At 55.9% G+C, this 7,500-nt stretch overlaps 1 protein-coding gene across 1 annotated transcript in view; it reads right to left on the bottom strand.

The window, feature by feature from the left end:
* Nucleotides 1-7,500, bottom strand: part of KIN (Kin17 DNA and RNA binding protein) — a 79,622-nt gene that overhangs the window by 1,490 nt on the left and 70,632 nt on the right. The window lies entirely within an intron of this gene.

Here is a 7,500-nt window from a genome sequence, read left to right as displayed (position 1 = left end):
CAGTACAATGGCATCGCGGCAACCTCCGGTGACATACTGTCATGTGACCGGAGCTTGCCGCGATGCCATTGTACAGTATTAACACTGTACTGGAGTGATTACCCTTACACGCAATCATAATGTGTCTAGTGCCTAGTAAATGGAAGACCCTTCTTCCAAAAGGAAGATAAAAGTATCACATTGAAGGAAGATAGAAAAGTCGTACTTCTTCTTGACTGATTGAATTTTCACGCTAAATTGAGCAAATCTATCAGAATCGAATTTCAGGAGATCATGATAAACGCTATTGGACAATGGTGTCGAAATCGACAAGATCAGCCAACGTTCATCTCATTTGTATGGAGGCCAGGAGATCTATGCAGAATTGTGGTCAACAACACCTGGCTGCATTTTGATAGCGGTTATATGGCTCTCTGCACGATATAGTGCTAAGAACAGATCAAAACAAAAGATGACAAAACAAAATAATAATCTAAAAAAAAAAAGAGAAGATTTCCAAATAAGCCTTTTTTGTTTCGATTATACTAACTTCGATTTTATATAACTGCCTAAATGCAGTGTTATCTTAAGAAAACATGAAACTCCCCTACATATTTGTGTAGCCCTACTTGACCATAATACTCTGTGTACTAGATGCCCATGCCCGATGAGTACCAAGCCATGGAAGCAATTAGCACCTTCAGTAACCGTATTCAAGGGCAGATCTGATGGCTCTGTAGCAGCTAATCCGAATTTAACCTTTTAATAGACTAAACAAATATGGAGGGGGAGGTGGGTTTAGCAGAAACTGCCGAATTTCCCCCGGGCACTTTCAGTTTTTGTTTATTTGCTCCCCTTCTTCCGAGAGCCATAACTTTTTTATTTTTCCGTCAAACTTGCCATATGAGGGCTTGTTTTTTGTGGGACGAGTTGTACTTTTAAATCAAACCATAGGTTTTACCATATAGTGTACAGGATAACAGCAAAAAAAATTCAAAGTGGAAAAACTGCAAAAAGAAGGGAATTTTGTTTACTTACCGTAAATTCCTTTTCTTCTAGCTCCTATTGGGAGACCCAGACAATTGGGTGTATAGCTTCTGCCTCCGGAGGCCACACAAAGTATTACACTTTAAAAAGTGTAACCCCTCCCCTCTGCCTATACACCCTCCTGTGCCTCACGGGCTCCTCAGTTTTGGTGCAAAAGCAGGAAGGAGGAAACTTAGAAATTGGTCTAAGGTAAATTCAATCCGAAGGATGTTCGGAGAACTGAAAACCATGAACCAAAAGAACAATTCAACATGAACAACATGTGTACACAAAAGAACAACAGCCCGAAGGGAACAGGGGCGGGTGCTGGGTCTCCCAATAGGAGCTAGAAGAAAAGGAATTTACGGTAAGTAAACAAAATTCCCTTCTTCTTTGTCGCTCCATTGGGAGACCCAGACAATTGGGACGTCCAAAAGCAGTCCCTGGGTGGGAAAAAGAATACCTCGAGAAAAAGAGTCGAAAAAACGACCCCCTCTTACAGGTGGGCAATAGCCGCCTGAAGGACTCGCCTACCTAGACTGGCGTCTGCCGAAGCATAGGTATGCACCTGATAGTGTTTCGTGAAAGTGTGCAGACTAGACCAGGTAGCTGCCTGACACACCTGCTGAGCCGTAGCCTGGTGCCGCAGTGCCCAGGACGCACCCACGGCTCTGGTAGATTGGGCTTTCAGCCCTGAAGGAATCGGAAGCCCAGAAGAACGGTAGGCTTCAAGAATCGGTTCCTTGATCCACCGAGCCAAGGTTGACTTGGAAGCCTGCGACCCCTTACGCTGGCCAGCGACAAGGACAAAGAGCGCATCAGAACGGCGCAGGGGCGCCGTGCGAGACACGTAGAGCCGGAGAGCTCTCACTAGATCTAACAAGTGCAAATCCTTTTCACATTGGTGAAATGGATGAGGGCAAAATGAAGGTAAGGAGATATCCTGATTGAGATGAAAAGGAGATACCACCTTAGGGAGAAATTCCGGGACCGGACGCAGAACCACCTTATCCTGGTGAAAAACCAGGAAGGGGGCTTTGCATGACAACGCTGCTAGCTCAGACACTCTACGGAGCGATGTAACTGCCACTAGAAAAGCCACCTTCTGCGAAAGACGTGATAAAGAAACATCCCGCAGTGGCTCGAAAGGTGGTTTCTGAAGAGCCCTTAGGACCCTGTTAAGATCCCAGGGTTCCAGCGGCCGCTTGTAAGGTGGGACTATGTGGCAAACTCCCTGCAGGAATGTGCGGACCTGCGGAAGCCTGGCTAGACGCTTTTGAAAACACGGAAAGCGCCGATACTTGTCCTTTGAGAGAGCCGAGAGACAAACCCTTATCCATTCCGGACTGAAGGAAGGAAAGAAACGTGGGTAAGGCAAACGGCCAGGGGGTAAAACCCTTATCAGAGCACCAGGATAAGAAGATCCTCCAAGCCCTGTGATAGATCTTGGCGGACGTTGGTTTCCTGGCCTGTCTCCTAGTGGCAATGACATCTTGAGATAACCCTGAGGACGCTAGGAGCCAGGACTCAATGGCCACACAGTCAGGTTGAGGGCCGCAGAATTCAGATGGAAAAATGGCCCTTGAGACAGCAAGTCTGGACGGTCTGGGATTGCCCACGGTTGACCCATCGTGAGGTGCCACAGATCCGGGTACCACGACCTCCTCGGCCAGTCTGGAGCGACGAGGATGGCGCGGCGGCAGTCGGACCTGATCTTGTGTAACACTCTGGGCAGCATCGCCAGAGGAGGAAACACATAGGGAAGTCGAAACTGCGACCAATCCTGAACTAATGCGTCCGCCGCCAGAGCTCTGTGATCTTGAGACCGTGCCATGAATGCCAGGACTTTGTTGTTGTGCCGAGACGCCATGAGATCGACGTCCGGCGTTCCCCAGCGGCAACAGATCTCTCGAAACACGTCCGGGTGCAGAGACCATTCCCCTGCGTCCATGCCCTGGCGACTGAGGAAGTCTGCTTCCCAGTTTTCTACGCCCGGGATGTAAACTGCGGAGATGGTGGAGGCTGTGGCCTCCGCCCACAGCAGAATCCGCCGAACTTCCTGGAAGGCTTGACGGCTGCGCGTGCCGCCCTGGTGGTTGATGTACGCGACCGCCGTGGCGTTGTCTGACTGTATGCGGATCTGCCTGCCCTCCAGCCACCGGTGGAACGCCTTTAGGGCTAGATGCACTGCCCTTATCTCCAGAACATTGATCTGAAGGGAGGACTCTGTCGGAGTCCAGGTTCCCTGAGCCCTGTGGTGGAGAAAAACCGCTCCCCACCCTGACAGACTCGCGTCCGTCGTGACCACAGCCCAGGATGGGGGCAGGAAGGATTTTCCCTTCGACAGAGAAGTGGGAAGAAGCCACCACTGAAGAGAGGTTTTGGCTGCCAGGGAAAGAGACGTTCCTGTCTAGGGACGTCGACCTCCTGTCCCATTTGCGGAGAATGTCCCATTGGAGTGGACGCAGATGAAACTGCGCAAAGGGGACTGCTTCCATTGCTGCCACCATCTTCCCCAGGAAGTGCATGAGGCGCCTTAAGGGGTGAGACTGGCACCGAAGAAGAGAGTGCACCCCTGTCTGCAGCGAACGCTGTTTGTCCAGCGGTAGCTTGACTATCGCTGAGAGAGTGTGAAACTCCATCCCGAGGTAAGTCAGTGATTGGGTCGGTGTCAATTTTGACTTTGGGAAATTTATGATCCACCCGAACCTCTGGAGAGTCTCCAGAGCGACGGTCAGGCTGTGTTGACATGCCACCCGGGAGGGTGCCTTGACTAGGAGATCGTCTAAGTAAGGGATCACCGAGTGGCCCTGAGAGTGTAGGACCGCCACAACGGATGCCATGACCTTGGTGAAGACCCGTGGGGCTGTCGCCAGGCCGAAAGGCAGTGCCACAAACTGAAGGTGTTCGTCCCCGATGGCGAAACGCAGGAAGCGTTGATGCTCTGGTGCAATCGGCACATGGAGATAAGCATCCCTGATGTCGATTGATGCTAGGAAGTCTCCTTGGGACATCGAAGCGATGACTGAGCGGAGAGATTCCATCCGAAACCGTCTGGTTCTCAGGTGTCTGTTGAGCAGTTTGAGGTCCAGAACGGGACAGAATGATCCGTCCTTTTTTGGCACCACGAACAAATTGGAGTAAAACCCGCGACCACGTTCCTGAAGGGGGACGGGGATCACGACTCCTTCTGTCTTCAGAGTGTTCACCGCCTGAAAAAGTGCATCGGCTCGCTCGGGGGGCGGAGATGTTCTGAAGAAACGAGTCGGAGGACGAGAGCTGAACTCTATCCTGTAACCGTGAGACAGAATGTCTCTCACCCATCGGTCTTGGACATGTGGCCACCAGGCGTCGCAAAAGCGGGAGAGCCTGCCACCGACCGAGGATGCGGTTTGGGGAGCCCGAAAGTCATGAGGAGGCCGCCTTGGAGACAGTGCCTCCGGCGGTCTTTGGTGGACGTGACTTAGACCGCCATGCATAAGAGTTCCTCTGGCCCTTCTGTGGCCAGTTGGACGAGGAGGATTGGGCTCTGGCTGAGGGCCGAAAGGACCGAAACCTCGATTGAATTTTCCGTTGCTGAGGTCTGTTTGGTTTGGACTGGGGTAAGGACGAGTCCTTTCCCTTGGATTGCTTAATAATTTCATCCAATCGCTCTCCAAACAATCGGTCGCCAGAAAACGGCAAACCGGTAAAGAATTTCTTGGAAGCAGAGTCTGCCTTCCATTCGCGTAGCCACATGGCCCTGCGAACTGCCACCGAATTGGCGGACGCTACCGCTGTACGGCTAGCAGAGTCCAGGACGGCATTCATGGCGTAGGATGAAAATACCGACGCCTGAGACGTCAAAGACGCAACTTGCGGAGCAGAGGTACGTGTGACCGCATTAATCTCAGACAGACAAGCTGAGATAGCTTGGAGTGCCCACACTGCTGCAAAGGCCGGGGCAAAAGACGCGCCTGTGGCTTCATAGATGGATTTCATCAGGAGCTCTATCTGCCTGTCAGTGGCATCCTTGAGCGATGAGCCATCTGCCACTGATACTACAGATCTAGCCGCCGGTCTAGAGACTGGAGGATCCACCTTGGGACACTGAGCCCAACCCGCGGCAAATTTTTAGGCCACGCCCCCTAACCACACCCATTTCACAGTCACGCCCATATCCACTCCCCATCCACACCCATTCAGCATGGACACGCAGGCAGCCGGCGGGCCTCCAGCATGGACACGCAGGCAGCCGGCGGGCCTCCAGCATGGACACGCAGGCAGCCGGCGGGCCTCCAGCATGGACACGCAGGCAGCCGGCGGGCCTCCAGCATGGACACGCAGGCAGCCGGCGGGCCTCCAGCATGGACACGCAGGCAGCCGGCGGGCCTCCAGCATGGACACGCAGGCAGCCGGCGGGCCTCCAGCATGGACACGCAGGCAGCCGGCGGGCCTCCAGCATGGACACGCAGGCAGCCGGCGGGCCTCCAGCATGGACACGCAGGCAGCCGGCGGGCCTCCAGCATGGACACGCAGGCAGCCGGCGGGCCTCCAGCATGGACACGCAGGCAGCCGGCGGGCCTCCAGCATGGACACGCAGGCAGCCGGCGGGCCTCCAGCATGGACACGCAGGCAGCCGGCGGGCCTCCAGCATGGACACGCAGGCAGCCGGCGGGCCTCCAGCATGGACACGCAGGCAGCCGGCGGGCCTCCAGCATGGACACGCAGGCAGCCGGCGGGCCTCCAGCATGGACACGCAGGCAGCCGGCGGGCCTCCAGCATGGACACGCAGGCAGCCGGCGGGCCTCCAGCATGGACACGCAGGCAGCCGGCGGGCCTCCAGCATGGACACGCAGGCAGCCGGCGGGCCTCCAGCATGGACACGCAGGCAGCCGGCGGGCCTCCAGCATGGACACGCAGGCAGCCGGCGGGCCTCCAGCATGGACACGCAGGCAGCCGGCGGGCCTCCAGCATGGACACGCAGGCAGCCGGCGGGCCTCCAGCATGGACACGCAGGCAGCCGGCGGGCCTCCAGCATGGACACGCAGGCAGCCGGCGGGCCTCCAGCATGGACACGCAGGCAGCCGGCGGGCCTCCAGCATGGACACGCAGGCAGCCGGCGGGCCTCCAGCATGGACACGCAGGCAGCCGGCAGGCCTCCAGCATGGACACGCAGGCAGCCGGCGGGCCTCCAGCATGGACACGCAGGCAGCCGGCGGGCCTCCAGCATGGACACGCAGGGAGCCACAGTGAGGCGGCCGGTCGCCCACACAGTGAGGTGGCCGGTCGCCTTCACAGACAGGCGGCAGGGGGGCGCCCGCACAGACAGGCGGCAGGGGGGCGCCCGCACAGACAGGCGGCAGGGGGGCGCCCGCACAGACAGGCGGCAGGGGGGCGCCCGCACAGACAGGCGGCAGGGGGGCGCCCGCACAGACAGGCGGCAGGGGGGCGCCCGCACAGACAGGCGGCAGGGGGGCGCCCGCACAGACAGGCGGCCGGGGGGCGCCCGCACAGACAGGCGGCCGGGGGGCGCCCGCACAGACAGGCGGCCGGGGGGCGCCCGCACAGACAGGCGGCCGGCCGACCGCACAGACAGGCGGCCGGCCGACCGCACAGAGAGGCTCCGGCCGGGGGTGAGGGGGGGGGAGGGAGGGAAATCAGCGCTGGGGAGATTTTACTGTACCAGCAGCAGCACAGGCAGCGCTCCTCTCTGTTATGCCACGTCTACTGGGATGGTAGGAGGGAAAAGCAGGGAGGCGGAGAGAGAGTGGGTGGGCGGAGCCCGGGAGCCGGCCGTCCCGATCGTGGCAACGGGACAAACAACGTAAAGCGTGAAAGTCCCGCTGTATCCGGGACGGTTGGGAGGTATGGGGTAAGGGATAATGACACTGACACTCGGGGTACAGGATAATGACGCTGACACTTGGCTCTCACCCACAGCACCCTGAAATCCCTCTATCAGCACCCAGCTTTCCTATGTTCTGATATTTATCTTGTCCTCAGCACCCAGCTTTCCCATATCAGAGCATGAGAAAGCTGGGTGCTGAGAGATGTATATCAGAACATGGGAAAGCTGGGTGCTGAGAGATGTATATCAGAACATGGGAAAGCTGGGTGCTGAGAGATGTATAGCAGAGCATGGGAAAGTTGGCTGCTGAGGGAAAGAGCCTTTTTCCCTCAGCACAAAACATTTCCATCCCATACTTGTATCTTTGTCCCCCCTGTATAAAGTTCTCAAAATACTGTAACAGCCCCCACATAGCCTTCCAAATAATTGTATAAAGGGTCTCACATAACCCTTCATATATTAGAATGCAGATACATAGCCCTCCATATATTATAATGCACCCCCATAATCCTCCATGTATAAAGTAGCCCTTCAATTATAATGCATTTCCCATAGTTCTCCATGTATTAAAATTCACCCCATAGTTCTCCATATATTATACTGCACCACATAGTCCTCCATGTTTTATAATGCACTTCCATAGTCCATGTATAAGGTAGCCTCCA

The sequence above is a fragment of the Anomaloglossus baeobatrachus genome, chromosome 4 (assembly GCF_048569485.1).
Source record: "Anomaloglossus baeobatrachus isolate aAnoBae1 chromosome 4, aAnoBae1.hap1, whole genome shotgun sequence".
Taxonomy (NCBI): Eukaryota; Metazoa; Chordata; class Amphibia; order Anura; family Aromobatidae; genus Anomaloglossus; species Anomaloglossus baeobatrachus.
This window is presented reverse-complemented; position numbering and strand designations above follow the sequence as displayed.